The sequence below is a fragment of the Sinohyriopsis cumingii genome, unplaced genomic scaffold, assembly GCF_028554795.1.
Source record: "Sinohyriopsis cumingii isolate HCF-2022 unplaced genomic scaffold, ASM2855479v2 utg002431l, whole genome shotgun sequence".
In the NCBI taxonomy this organism is placed as follows: domain Eukaryota; kingdom Metazoa; phylum Mollusca; class Bivalvia; order Unionida; family Unionidae; genus Sinohyriopsis; species Sinohyriopsis cumingii.
Genome location: NW_028316207.1, coordinates 107717 through 124686, shown reverse-complemented (window position 1 = coordinate 124686; position 16970 = coordinate 107717). Strand labels below are relative to the sequence as shown.

Below are 16970 nucleotides of genomic sequence, written 5' to 3'. Positions count from 1 at the left end.
TCCTTATAGTTTTCTGCCCTAACATTTCCGAGGAAGTTTGTAGAAACTAGGCGAAAAGCATTCCATGCTTGTTTCGCGTCACCTTCCAGCAAGTTGTTGAACCGGTCATCTTTGAAAAGCTCTCGAATCTGAGGACCCACAAAAACTCCCTCTTTAATCTTTGCTTCACTGAGTCGAGGGAATTTTTCATGCAGGTATCGGAATGCTGGCAAAGTCCGGTCAATAGCTTTCACGAAGTTCTTCATCAAACCTAGTTTGATGTGAAGGGGTGGTAGCAAGATTTTCTGAGCCTCAACCAGAGCTGGGTGTTGGATATTCTTCTCTCCAATGGCTACATTCTGCCTGTGAGTCCATTCCTTCCTCATGTAGTGCATTTCCCTTGCTCGGCTATCCCACTCGCATAAGAAACACATGTATTTTGTATATCCTGGCTGCAGTCCCATTAAAAGGGCAACTACCTTCAAATCACCACAGAGGTGCCAGCTGTACTTGTTATACTCAATGGAATTCAGTAGCTGCCTTAAGTTATCGTATGTCTCTTTCATGTGGACAGCATACGCTACTGGAATAGATGGAAGAATGTTTCCATTGTGCAAAAGCACAGCCTTGAGACTCAGTTTCGAAGAGTCCACAAATAGTCTCCATTCTTGTGGGTCATGAGTGATTTTTAAAGCATTCATGAGGCCCTCAATATCGGAACAGAATATCAGATTACTTTCCTTTCTGAAGAAAGGCTCCAATTGCTGGTGGTGCTTTCGATATGCAGTAATTGTGACATCTTCTTCTAGAAGATTCCATTGTTGGAGTCTTGATCCTAGCAATTCTGCCTTGTTCTTTGATAAGTCCAAATCACGAATCAGGTCATTTAGTTCTTCCTGTGTTATTCTGTGTGGGGTTGATGATGCACCACAGTGAAAATCTGGATCACTGCATGCTGATGGACCAGGAGAAGAACAGGTCGACTCACCTTTGTCTTCGTCAGATGAATCAAGAGAATATTCTGCTGGAGGTTCTGGAATAGGAAGTCCCTCACCATGTGGAACTGGTCTCAATGCAGACGGAATGTTTGGGTAGACTATTCTCGACTTCTTTCGCTTCGTTATTCCGCCGGAAAGAGGAGGAACCAAGCAGAAGTAACAGTCATTTAGGTGGTTGCTTGGCTCTCTCCACACCATTGGGACTGCAAACGGCATTGATGACCTTTTGCAATTCAACCACTGTGAAAGCTGTGTTGTACATGTAGCACAGCATATATGCGGAGCCCAAGGCTTGTCTTGGTCACCAACCTTGCATCCGAAGTAAAGATGATATGCCTTCTTCACTTGAGAATTGATACTTTTCTTCTGGTTGGCAAATGTCACTTCCCCACAAATATAGCAAAAATTGTCCGCGGTATTAACACACTTTCGAGGCATTACTGTTCTTTATTGTACGTAAATGGATAAAATAATAAGTTTTATGTAACAGTAGCTTGAACTGTCTCGCACAACGTCTAAAATATTTTAAATGCTGAACCTATCTGATTGGGCTTTATATAGTACACTGCTTACGTCAGCTTCAGCAGCCGCCTGGCATTAGTATAATAGGCCTACACATGTATAGTACACTGCTGACGTCAACTTACTTCAGCAGCCGCATGGCATTAGTATTGCATTGCATCAGAAAATGATGCAATCAACTGTGGATGATGTGAGCATGATGGTATTATGCAATGTTACATCATTATTCCGGATGTTGCTGCAGTCCTACTGGAGAAATTTACACAGTGAAACATAGAAAATGAGGTATATGAATATCTTCAAAACGAGAGCCAATACAAATTTTTCACGGTTATATTCGTGTTCGGCACACCAAAATACTACAGATTAGGGCCTTTTCAAGTCAGTAATGATTTCACTGTTGACCAGTGTTACCTATACATGCCTTATGAAATGGGCTACCTTATACTGATTACCGTACATACTTGCGTATAAGTCAAATAATTTAGGAAAAAATAAAGGCCTGGAAGAAGGGGGGGGGGCTTACCTGTGGGCCAATGTCTTAACTTGACAGTTTTTAGGTCTTTTTTTATTGACTACTGTAATGGCTATAAATCTTGGGAAAAAAAGTACTTTTCAGTGACACAACAATTATTAAACTTTTATAAAGTGCTATGATTGATTTTTGTTATTATTTTGCATGTGCATATTTTCTGATTTCTCAAACACAAAGTTAAATAAAGGTAAATATAGACTTCATAATTTGTGGGCCAGTTGAGTTTACCAGGGAGACCATGCTGAACTATAATGTACAGTACTTACACAGTGCAAAACGTGCATAGCGTCACTTGAATCCTTACTTATTCCCAAACATAGATGCAGATTTTGCTTTATTCATTGTTTCGACCAAATTGCATTCTTCCAGATAACATTTCAGCTAGTCCTAAATAGCTGTTTCATTTACGTTGAATCATGCACTCACGAGTTACTCGTTTTCAATGATATAAGCAATCCTACAAACTGAAGTAATATTTTTTAAAGTTACGCATGTTTATTTGTGCAAGGCACATAACCATCATAAGTTACATGTTGACGAAGAGTAGTAATAATAAAGGCTAAAATTCTCATAGAGATCAACTAAGATCAACATCAATCAATTTTAGTTTTGTGGTTTTGCTGAACAAACATAACTTTCCACACAATGGAAAGCTTCATGTTTCAGTGTTTCCTATGTTGATAGTCAGAGGATTTGTCTTTCGTTTTACAGCAGCAATACAGGCCAGTTAATCATTAAAACCCTGAAACTGGCTTTTGATAAGAGGGAATTTTGACCAGTAACTATACCAGTTTAACGGGGTCCCAAGTGGCCAAGTGGTCCTAAGCACTCTCCATTACGGATCACTGCCATCTCACCTCTGTTTGAGTCTCAGATTCAGCCAATATGTGAGAAAGCTTGCCAGTAGCTTCTCGTGGGTCGGTGGTTCTTTCCGGGGTTTTCCTGGGGTTCTTCCTCCACCATTAATACTGGTCGCCATGTATAGCCTATCATGTGCTGAAAAATGGTGTTAAACCCTACAATAACAACAAAAAAACCAGCTTAACATTGGTATATATGGTATAAAAATGCCAGGTGTTCACTCGCTTAAGTTTCTTTCGTGGGAATGGCACTACAGCATATGGAGCTACAGCATTCGAAGTGATCATTCTTGGGACTGAAATTAATTGTGGACAATTTTATTGTTGTGGTGTATCCTTTTGTTCTGGTTTATTTTTTATTTTTGTATTATTGTAGAGGTAAAAATAATCATTAATTTACGTGAATAATGTTTAACCGATTTGGCCCTGATCCCGTCTGTAGGCGTGATGAGGCTGTACCCTACTTCCAAGCCCTGCAGCATCAAGGTCATTTAAGATACACCAACGTGGGTGGTATTGAAAAAAGGCAGACAGATATAGCTCTAAAATGATATCAAATAATCTGGAAGTTCTAGCTGCACTACAAAATACAAAGAGAAAAACCTCTATTTTTTGGACACTATTTTTTTCACCCAAAATTCGCTCAAGATCGGAATGCGATTTTGTGTCTGGATTTTAGACCTTTTGGTCTCAAATCTAAGGCATACCAATCTTAACTGCACACAGACAGGTGAACCTCTGCAAAACTAGGATAAAGTGGGCATTTGGAATAAATTGTGGTCTCCATACAAAAATGATGGGTCCATTAAGCAAAAAAAAAAAAAGAACTCCAACTTTTACCCTTCTGCTCATGCGCAAGCAAAATAACCAATGGAAAATGATGTTTCTAATACAACTAGGCATTAGTCTCATGGAAAATCTGTTGAAAGCTGATGTATTATGATGCATTCAGAAATAGCCCCCCAAATGTCTTTCCTACGCACATTTCAGGCAAAAACGACAAAAACCTCTGGGGCCAAATGAGTTAATGGGAGAATTTTGGTGACATCACCAAATCTGAATATTGCTTATTTCGTCATTTGTGCAAAATTATTGCACATAAGTTACAAAAAGAGCCATTCTTTGACAATTTCTAAGAAATTTCCATAAACCTGATTAAACATAACATTCTATTTAGTGAAGAAGTGATTGCTTTATACTAAAATAATTATTTTGTCACAATAATTCACAGGTGATACAACAGAACATGTAGGACTTTACTTGTTTAGAAGAAATGAAAATCAAAGACATAATGTAATAATCAGGAGTTCTTCTACAAAAATCGGAAGATATTATAAAATCAGGAGGTAGGCGTAGAGCGACCCCAAAAATCAGTAGTTTTTTTTCCTCCCAGCGTGAAAGTTGACAGGTATGGTATAAGGTCAATTACATCAAAGCAAACTACACTCAGCTTTTAGGGACTTAGCATAAATTTCGAAGCATTATTTCCAAAACATTGTAAGAAAACAGAAAATTAAATAAATTACTTTTCAAACAAGTTTATACCATTTCTTTTTAATAATCATGCACGCCAACCTCTAGATAAGTATACATGTAATTTTTTTAAATACAAGTTTGCCTAAATAAATGCATTTAGAACTTACCTCATGCATCTTGAGATGCCTCGGAGTTGTAAGTCAGCTTATACGAGGGTTATGCACTTTTTAGTGTTTATACCTGTTCAGTTTGGGGGTCGGCTTATATGTGAAAGGGCTTATATGCGAGTATATACGGTATACATACCTTATGAAATGGACTACCTTAGAGTTATACTGATTATAGAAGCCTTATGAAATTTTACTACCTTATACTGATTATATAAACCTTATGAAATGGACTACCTTAAACTGATTATACATGCCTTATGAAATTTACTACCTTAAACTGATTGTAGAGAGCCTTATGAAATTTACTATCTTATACTGATTATACATGCCTTATGAAATGGACTACCTTATACTGATTATACATGCCTTATGAAATGGACTACCCTATACTGATTACCTTAGAGTTATACTGATTATAGAAGCCTTATGAAATTTTACTACCTTATACTGATTATGTAAACCTTATGAAATAGACTACCTTAAACTGATTATACATGCCTTATGAAATTTACTACCTTAAACTGATTGTAGAGAGCCTTATGAAATTTACTATCTTATACTGATTATACATGCCTTATGAAATGGACTACCTTATACTGATTATACATGCCTTATGAAATGGACTACCTTATACTGATTATATAAGCCTTATAAAATGGACTACCTTATAGTGACTATACATGCCTTATGAAATGGACTACCTTATACTGATTATACATGCCTTATGAAATGGACTACCTTATACTGATTATACAAGCCTTATGAAATGGACTATTTTATAGTGATTATACATGCCTTATGAAATGGACTACCTTATAGTGATTATACATGCCTTATGAAATGGACTACCTTATACTGATTATAGATGCCTTATGAAATGGACTACCTTATAGTGACTATACATGTGTAGTAGGGACCTTTATGTGATTTAACTGTTTTCCAATTTTCTAGTCTTGTACATAGTCATGTTGAATAGAATCCACATCTTCCAAAACAATACAAACAGAATCTTTACAGCACATTCCCCCCATGACCCTTAGTAACATTAATCAATTGGTTTAACAGGTCTACCTCTATGGTCTATGTAAGTGAGAACAGGCATTTGTGTTTATGCAAATTAATTAAATGATTATATACAGGACTTACAATTAGTTTTATATTTTGTGAAAATGCTGATGATATTAGAGACAAGACTGTAGACTAAGTTTCTCTAATTGGCAAGAGTATCTTATATATAGATTTTAAAGAAATTTATATTTTCTACTTGAACTCTGAGAATCTTTGCCAACCCTTACACTTAAACTACATTTATTTAACATTTATATTTTGAGGAAGAGGTTGAAAGTTGAGTGTGAGTCTGATCAGATATATTATAATCATTTATGTTTTCAAATCATTACTTCTAGACAAATCATTAGTGAGATATCAAATGTTAAGTTTAATGTAGGAAACACAGATCTATGTACCAGAAATAATCAAGCCAGTTATAGAAATATGATTCTGATCAGATATAATATAATCATTTATATATTTTCAAATCAACTTCTAGACAAATCATTAGTGAGATATCAAATGTTTAGTTTAATGTAGGAAACACAGATCTATGTACCCGAAACAATCAAGCCAGTTACAGAAATATGATATCAGGATGTATCCTGTGATGTCCGCTAGGCTGGTATATATATATATATATATATATATATATATATATATATATATATATATATATATATATATATATATATATATAAGGAGGCAGAAAGGGTTAGAGGGAGCTTTTGAATTTGAATTAAATATGTAACCTAGATGTTTGTTTGTTGGCTCTACCAGCTAATTCCCCAATGTAGCTGCCACCTACCCACACACAGCTACAACACATGTCTTATGAAATGGACTACCGTATCCTGATTATACATGCCTTATGAAATGGACTACCTTACAGTGATTCATACTTGCCTTATGAAATGGACTACATTATAGTGATTATAGAAACCTTATGAAATTTACTACCTTATACTGATTATACATGCCTTATGAAATGGACTACCTTATAGTGACTATACATGCCTTATGAAATGGACTACCTTATACTGATTATACAAGCCTTATGAAATGGACTACCTTATAGTGATTCATACTTGCCTTATGAAATGGATTACCTTATACTGATTATACATGCCTTATGAAATTTACTACCTTATACTGATTATACATAACTTATGAAATGGACTACCTTATACTGATTATACATAACTTATGAAATTTACTACCTTATGCTGATTATACATGCCTTATGAAATGGACTACCTTATACTGATTATACATGCCTTATGAAATGGACTACCTTATACTGATTATACATGCCTTATGAAATTTACTACCTTATACTGATTATACATGCCTTATGAAATGGACTACCTTATACTGATTATACATAACTTATGAAATGGACTACCTTATACTGATTATACATAACTTATGAAATGGACTACCTTATACTGATTATACATAACTTATGAAATGGACTACCTTATACTGATTATACATGCCTTATGAAATGGACTACCTTATACTGATTATACAAGCCTTATGAAATGGACTACCTTATAGTGATTCATACATGCCTTATGAAATGGATTACCTTATACTGATTATACATGCCTTATGAAATTTACTACCTTATACTGATTATACATGCCTTATGAAATTTACTACCTTATACTGATTATACATGCCTTATGAAATGGACTACCTTATAGTGATTCATACATGCCTTATGAAATGGATTACCTTATACTGATAATACATGCCTTATGAAATGGACTACCTTATAGTGATTCATACATGCCTTAGAAAATGGACTACTTTATAGTGATTATACATGCCTTATGAAATGGACTACTTTATACTGATTATACAAGTCTTATGAAATGGACTACCTTATACTGATTATACATGCCTTATGAAATGGACTACTTTATACTGATTATACATGTCTTATGAAATGGACTACCTTATACTGATTATACATGCCTTATGAAATGGACTACTTTATACTGATTATACATACCTTATGAAATGGACTACTTTATACTGATTATACAAGCCTTATGAAATGGACTACCTTATACTGATTATACATGCCTTATGAAATGGACTACTTTATACTGATTATACAAGCCTTATGAAATGGACTACCTTATACTGATTATACATGCCTTATGAAATGGACTACTTTATACTGATTATACATGCCTTATGAAATGGACTACCTTATACTGATTATACATGCCTTATGAAATTTACTACCTTATACTGATTATACATAACTTATGAAATGGACTACTTTATACTGATTATACAAGCCTTATGAAATGGACTACCTTATACTGATTATACATGCCTTATGAAATGGACTACTTTGTACTGATTATACATGCCTTATGAAATGGACTACCTTATAGTGATTCATACATGCCTTAGAAAATGGACTACTTTATAGTGATTATACATGCCTTATGAAATGGACTACTTTATACTGATTATACAAGCCTTATGAAATGGACTACCTTATACTGATTATACATGCCTTATGAAATGGACTACTTTATACTGATTATACATGTCTTATGAAATGGACTACTTTATACTGATTATACATGTCTTATGAAATGGACTACCTGCCTTATGAAATGAACTACCTTATACTGATTATACATACCTTATGAAATGGACTACTTTATACTTATTATACAAACCTTATGAAATGGACTACCTTATACTGATTATACATGCCTTATGAAATGGACTACCTTATAGTGATTCATACATGCCTTATAAAATGGACTACCTTATACTGATTATACAAGCCTTTTGAAATGGACTACCAAACCGATTATACATGCCTTATTAAATGGACTACCTTATAGTGACTATACATGCCTTATGAAATGGACTATCTTATACTGATTATACATGCCTTATGAAATGGACTACCTTATACTGTTTATAGAAACCTTATGAAATTTACTACCTTATGCTGATTATACAAGCCTTATGAAATGGACTACCTTAAACTGATTACTGAAGCCTTATGAAATGGACTACCTTATGCTGATTATACATGACTTATGAAATAGACTACCTTATAGTGATTATAGAAGGCTTATGAAATTTACTACCTTATACTGATTATACAAGCCTTATGAAATGGACTAACTTATAGTGATTCATACATGCCTTATAAAATGGACTTCCTTATACTGATTATACATGCCTTATGAAATGGATTACCTTATACTGATTATAGAAACCTTATGAAATTTACTACCTTATACTGATTATACAAGCCTTATGAAATGGACTACCTTAAACTGATTACTGAAGCCTTATGAAATGGACTACCTTATGCTGATTATACATGCCTTATGAAACAGACTACCTTATACTGATTATACATGCCTTGTGAAAAGGACTACTGCATACCAATTATGCATGCCTTATGAAATGGACTACCTTATAGTGACTATACATGCCTTTTGAAATGGACTATCTTATACTGACTGTAGAAGCCTTATGAAACAGACTACCTAATACTGATTATACAAGCCTTATGAAATGGACTACCTTATACTGATTATACATGACTTATGAAATAGACTACCTTATAGTGATTATAGAAGCCTTATGAAATTTACTACCTTATACTGATTATACAAGCCTTATGAAATGAACTACCTTAAACTGATTACTGAAGCCTTATGAAATGGACTACCTTATACCAATTATGCATGTCTTGTGAAATGGACTACTGCATACCAATTATGCATGCCTTGTGAAATGGACTACCTTATAGTGACTATACATGCCTTATGAAATTTACTACCTTATAGTGACTATACATGCCTTATGAAATGGACTACCTTAAACTGATTATACAAGCCTTATGAAACAGACTACCTTATATTGATTATACAAGCCTTATGAAATGGACTACCTTATACTGATTATACATGCCTTATGAAATAGACTACTTTATACGGATTATACATGCCTTATGAAATGGACTACCTTATACTGATTATACATAACTTATGAAATAGACTACCTTATAGTGATTATAGAAGCCTTATGAAATTTACTACCTTATACTGATTATACAAGCCTTATGAAATGGACTACCTTAAACTGATTACTGAAGCCTTATGAAATGGACTACCTTATACCAATTATGCATGCCTTGTGAAATGGACTACATTATACCAATTATGCATGCCTTGTGAAATGGACTACCTTATACTGATTATACATCCCTCATGAAATGGACTACCTTAAACTGATTATACATCTCTTATGAAATGGACTACCTTATACCAATTATGCATGCCTTATGAAATGGACTACCGCATACCAATTATGCATGCCTTGTGACATGGACTACCTTATACTGATCATACATCCCTCATGAAATGGACTACCTTAAACTGATTATGCATGTCTTATGAAATGGACAACCTTATGGCAGGGAGAACTATAAATATGATCTATTGTTGTTGTTGTTTTGGGTTTAATTCCATTTCTCAGCACAAGATAGGTTAATGGTGGCCAGGTAAACTGGTGGAAGAAGAACCAGGGGCAAACCCCAGTAAGAATCATGACCCACAGGAAGCTGCTGGCATATTTCTCACATATCAGTACCCAGATTTTCCTAGTCTCAAACTCAAACCCAGATGGATAGAGGTGAGATGGCAGTGATGGGTAAACTGGTTGATTTAGAACACTCAATTACCTGGGGCCCCAAAAGGTATGATCTGGAAAACTTCATATATGTAAATGTCGTCCTGTATTTAAAGATGTCTTTTCTGGCAATGTTCACTAATAAAGGCTTGACTGAACTTGCTAATACACTTCCACAAAAAATGTCACTGCTAAGAACTCATGGATATTACAAACACCCATTTTAAATGAACCCTAAAGACATAAATGTATTACAAGAGAACAAAGCTGAAATACACCCCAAGGACATACAATATATATGGATCCAAGTTTGTTTATCTAACAATAACTACCAGTACTATGAAATGGCAGGAAATTCAACTGAAGTACTAGGTTTAAGGACGATATGAAAATGCATAGCAAGGTTTGATTTACATTCTGAGTGCATATGTTCCTAATAATTTGTATGGAATGCTCAATACCAATGTAAACCCCATAAATATGAAATACACCACCACTATCTATTCATGTCCATCTAGTTTTGTTTCTGCCATATTAATTATCAGTTGTGGTCATCAGAAGAATTAACAGTCTCTGCCAGTCAAGTATGGCTTAACAGTATTCAGCACAAACACTTCAGTAGAAATAGGTCAGTACTGTAAAACTTCTAAATAGTGAAAATGTAGGCAACGCTAGAGAGTTAAAACACTAGAATATAACATTTTTATATTTCAGTACTATATAAAAGTAATCTGTACCATGGACACGGGCAATTGATAATGGAATTACACAATCACACTTGCAATGAATAAGTGTGGCAGAGGACACACCAAGAGGGTAACAGAGTAAAGCATATTTTTCCTGCTAGGCTCAAAAATATCTACCAACCAATATATCTTTTAGAAAAACAAAAAAGCATGAATGAGGGGTCTATACACTCTGGTTCTTTAAGTTAGATACTTTAACATTTAAACATGATTACTGCATCAGTATCTGTAATGAGCCAATGGTAAGCCCATGGTTTATAAGAGACAGATCATCCCAGCTTTTACAAAATGTAGCCAGATATTTACATTACATATGTCTCTGTCTGGTAATTAGCATACTCCTTACTTTTTTATTTATTAAGGTGACCTCCTAACCATATCATGGGATAAATACTGTATGACTGTTGACCTCTATCTTTGAAGTGGAAAAATATCACTGTTGTAAATGTAAGGGTAAAGGTTGATCAGGGAATTGCAAACAAGAAGTAAAAAGGAAAATACAGATGGGAAGATTATCTGGCATGAATTGGATAGTGAATAAGAATCAGTGTTTCCCTTTACCCTCATTTGCGCTTTAGAGACCCCTAAATTTTTAATTTGACCCTCAGTTTTGATACCAAAGTTTGTTTTTAAATCAGTCTGACCCCCAGTTTTGAGACCAAGGAGACTTTTGACTCTCATTCTTGCACCCCAAGTGATACACTGTAAGAATTATTGAAAGCAACTGGTATGAATGTTGGTTTTTAGACTAAAACTTACCTACAAAATTAATGAGTTTACATTGTACACTGTATTCACAAATGTATTGATTTAGAATGTTGTTCTGTCTCTAGACAATTCACTAACTGAAATAACCATGGGTGAATGATGTGTCTATACATGCATGATCAAATAAAATAATTAATGAATGAATAGATGCATCCATCCATGTGTGAAAACAAGCTTCCACACTTAATTATGCAATATGAACATAAAGAGCATCAAAGAACAAAACATAAATTTGTCAATTTACATCAGACTAAATGATTACTTGCCTCTTTTCAAGTGCAGCAACAAAGTCATCTTGAATCGGACTGGGGTAATCCTTCTTACAAATACAAGCTGAGAAGAACATATCACAGATTGCCCAACATTTACTAACATCTCAAACAAAGATACATTATACAGACATAGCATAACAATGTGCCTGAGTAACAGACATATCCTATGCAGTGAGTGACATGCTGTGGTTTAAAGACTTGTCATGTTAGCCTCATTTCCAGTTAGAATAGAACAATTCTCATAAATTATACAAGCTGACGTCAAGCTAGCTTTTTATAAGCAGAATATACTGCAAAGGAGTGATTAAAAGCTGTGTTCCATTAAACTGTTTTAATGTTGATTATATGAGTCTGGTATCCCAAGTATGTGATCCCTGAATTTGACATCTGATATATATATTTTAAAAATAGCTGTATCATGGAGATGAAATATATTATCAGCATTGAATCATACTATTTAATTTTCTCCCCGTTTATTGTTATTTTTACATTTCCTGATTCATTACTCAGTGCACTGCTGGCGATGCTGTTCACTTTCACAGATGTTACCCTTTTATAGATATCTTCACATCAGTGTGTCAAGCGGGCCTTATCGCGAAATTGTGATTCATCTTATTTCTCAATAGATCAATATTTTTGCCTTTTAAAAAAAAAAGCTATGTGGTGCAGATGCACAAGCACAAAACACGGAAACTGAAAGATATAAATAGCTAAGGCTAAATATTATGCAACTTACATCACTGTTGTGATCGATTGTGAAAAATCGTCTGCATAACTTTGTTAAGGTGATGCTGCTTTGCTTTCGTTTATCCACTACTCGACGTATACGTGCGCAAATTTTGTCCCCTTATAGTTTTCTTTAAATTATATATTGAGCAGTAAAACTGTCACGTCTCCTCTTACTTGAGGAGGAAGGTAATATTTAGGTACTTGATACACATGTGTTGTAGGTTATACTCTCAACATACGGAAATGATTACTTGAAACTTTCACAGTGATCATGTGACTTGATCACATGACCTCGGAAGAGTAATACCAACGAACACTAATAGCGATTACAACTACGGAACGAAACGGATACAATAAAGATGCTGAAATGTTAATGCATAGTTTAAAGGTTGAACACCACAAAATAGCTTTGATTGCCAGGATCCTAATATAAACCATAATAATATATAATTACTTTAAACAACAATTTGTCAAATTGACATTGGCAGACATGACGGACAAATGCATATGTATATATCATAGGGCTGACACTGACGGAACTCGAGAATAGCAGACACTCTTTTGCACACGCAAAAAAAATAAATAATTAAATGTGAAGATGGAGAAAGAGCAACCAAAAACTGGACAAGTCCCGTATCAAACTAGACGAATGGCCAACCTAATACATCGGCAGCAGATGAAGAAAGAGTGATTACTGACGCAGAGGCATTTACATACATACATCTTTATAGCAAATTAATTACTAGCATATAGTCTTTGGCATACATGCATGTTTAAATACAAGCGTTAATTCTACGTAGCAAGAGACCATATAACGGGAATGTAGACGGCCGCTTAAATTAGTCAATATATCTATCGATCGATCGATTGAAGTATCCATCGAAGGGCGAACTCTGTTATTTCTGAACATAAGGGCCAGCTGGGGCAAGTTTAAATAGTCTGTAATTTTTGCTCGAGAACAAAAATCCTCCCTGAATACTGTATGTAGCGCAACATGCAGAGGATTGTGCATCGGTTAGGTGCGTAACTGCGTTTTGATGTATAAATTCAAGCATTTTCATTTATGTGTTTATGTATATGTCAATCTGACCAGTTTCTCAAGAAAAACATTTATGTTTTCAAGGTGAACACGATTATTTCTAGGTAAATCCACAAAGTCAAAAGCAAAGAGGTTAGCGTATGATCTACATTGGAAGTAAAGCTGATTTCTTAGAGAAACACTCACCTAAAACACACAAATAATATATATATATATATATATATATATATATATATATATATATATATATATATATATATATATATATATATATATATATATATATATATATATATATGTATATATGTGTGTGTGTGTGTGTGTGTGTGTGTGTGTGTGTGTGTGCGTCCATATACGCACATATGTTTCCAAAAGCACAGTTTATTATTATTACTCTATTGACTGAATGTACAGTGACCATCTATTTTAAAACTGTTCCCTTGTACAGTTTATACGCACCATATTTTTCTACAATGAAGCTAAAAGCAGCAAAGTCTCTGAACTGAGACAAACTTGGTCTGCCTCTATTAAATCTACATTTATAACATATTGTTTTATAGGACCGTTAGATCAATTATATCATCAGCCTGAGTTTTGTCTTCAATTCTAAACCGAATTTTAGATTATTTGTAAGAATGCATGCTATGTCCCTGATTGTCTGAGTGGTCTAAGCCGCTGGTCTATACCGACCACTGTCATCTCACCTCTATTCGCGTAGGTTTGAGTCTCGGGCTTAGCCAATGTGGGTATGTGAGGAAGCTTGACAGTAGCATCCCATAAATCGGTGGTTCTTCACAGGGTTTCCCTTGGTTCTTCCTCTACCTGTTACTGGCCGTCATGTATAGCCTCTCTTGCAATAAGAAATGGCGTTAAACCCAAAACAAGTTCAACATTTACTTTTTAACTATTACAAGACATCATTTCTAACAATCTTAATTGTGTGACAATCCCAAAGATATGAGAGATTGTCTCTGCATGTAATATACAAGAAGAGCAGAACTCATTTGGAATAATTCTGAATCTTTTGAGAAATGCATTCGTAGTCAAATTTCTGTAATATTTTCAGCTGCAACCATCTAAGAGGTGTACATTTTTAAGTTTTATACGGTACAAATTGCCAAGTTCAAAAATTTACGCCCTCTTTTATTCTTTAAAATGGTATACACAGCAATATTTATGATTTAAAAAATTATTTTTGTATGACATTATCTGCAAGTATGCCTTGAAAATCAATGAAACTAATGCTAATAGAAAATCTATTTATTTAATTGTCAAAGCTTATCTTGGAACTATTATCATCAAATCATTCACAAATCGAACTCCGTTCTGAAAACATATTTTGTACTAATAAACACTTTTTCCTTCTATTGTAACACAAATTAAGCCATATTTGTATTTCTAAAATAAGTTCAATTGTAACTATTTTTAATGATCTAGTTAGCCCCACAATATGCCCTAAAGACTTCTAGATTAAGATCCTTTTCCACTGAGTTAAGAAAATTAAAATAAATTATCAATATTTGATTTAAAAATGCAAAACTTTTCCGGTTAGATTCCTCAGATAATATTATTCTTGCAATTTTGAACGTAATTACAACTTCAATAAATCAATCATACTTAAAACACACACACACACACACACACACACCAAGATAGTCCTCATAGAAATATTTCTTTTGATTTTATCCTTTAGCACATGTCATACAAACTCGTAAAAGTGTATGTTTAGTTCACTAAGAACATGTTTTGATGGATTTGGTAATGATAATAAAAGATGATTAATTTTAGAGATTGCTAAACTCTTTATCCGTTATCATTCCAAATGGAGTTTAAAACCTTTTATTCTACTGAATTAGCGGGATCTTAATTTCATGAATTTGCGATGGATAATTCAGAGTTGTAATTTTGTCCAACAACCTCAGTACAACACCGATTAAGTTTATATTTCTTGTTGCAACTGTTCTACTTCCAATCCAGACTACCTTTATTTTGTTTGTTTTCCATATTTATACTTTTATGTATATTTTATTTCATTTACATTTGATTTAATTTAATTGTTTGTTTGTTAGTTTTAATTTTTTTTATTCCATTACATGCTATTGTAATGTATTTTTATTTACATGATTTGACATTTTCCAGAAATTAGTTTGGCCTGACATTTTGTTCGTAAACACCTAATAATAGAAACTTTGTATTTAATGCTGATATAGTTCCAGTTCCTGGCTTTCATTCAGAAATCAGTTGAAGCAAACAACTTTTTAAAATTCTTTCTCAGAGTAAACTCATTGGTTTTAGTCGAGGCCATACTGGGAGTACGTAAAGTTAGGCATGTAAAAAAAAAAAAACTCCTACGTGGTTCTAGAAACGTGATCATGATACCTTCATACGGTACATGTACACCATTAACACTTAAAGGTGTTTTGTTGTGACTAGTTTGAGTTGAAATTCTTTTTTATGGAATGATTAATTCTTTTTCCTGGAAAAATTGAAGTGCTCAAACAGAATTCTTGGGCAAAGACATTTATTTAAATTTTATTCGGAATTCAAAACTGGAATATTATTTTCTGTGGTTCAAGAAGGAACTGATGGCAGATCAGGATAACACTGACCACAGCATACGTCATCGTCCTCCATCTTGGATTTTTTTATCATGACTCCAACTCAGATTCATTTAGGACTTTTTATTATTAGGACTTCAAATTTTTAATTCTTGGATTATTCTTGGATTATTTTTGGATTTAATTCGTAAAGCCGTGGGTTCCTTTTCTCCTTTCTACCTGTTTTTCTAGGTAAAAAATGTATTTCTTAAATTTTACAAAGCTTGTTGTCTTTACTCTTTTCTTGTTACTGTTTTAAAGAGCCTAAAACTTAACAATACTAAGACCATAAAATTTAGGATATTAATATAAAAGATGTAAAGCACACACACACACACACACACACACACACACACACACACACACACACACATATATATATATATATATATATATATATATATATATATATATATATATATATATATATATATATATATATATATATATATATATATATATATATATATATATATATATATATATATATATGTATGCATGTATCTGAACCATCAACAGTAAGTGATGTATTGTCAGCATACC

At 33.7% G+C, this 16970-nt stretch overlaps 1 protein-coding gene across 2 annotated transcripts in view; it reads right to left on the bottom strand.

Moving 5' to 3' along the window:
* The window catches only part of LOC149770740 (ras-related protein RabC-like), a 98519-nt gene that overhangs the window by 65123 nt on the left and 16426 nt on the right, over positions 1-16970 (bottom strand). The window contains exon 1 of one of the 2 annotated variants that reach the window (XM_089949172.1): positions 12799-13030. The exons of the other annotated variant lie outside the window; for it this stretch is intronic. The gene's annotated coding sequence lies outside the window, so the exon portion shown is untranslated. Of the gene's footprint in view, positions 1-12798; positions 13031-16970 lie in introns of those variants that run through there. 2 annotated transcript variants of the gene reach the window in all.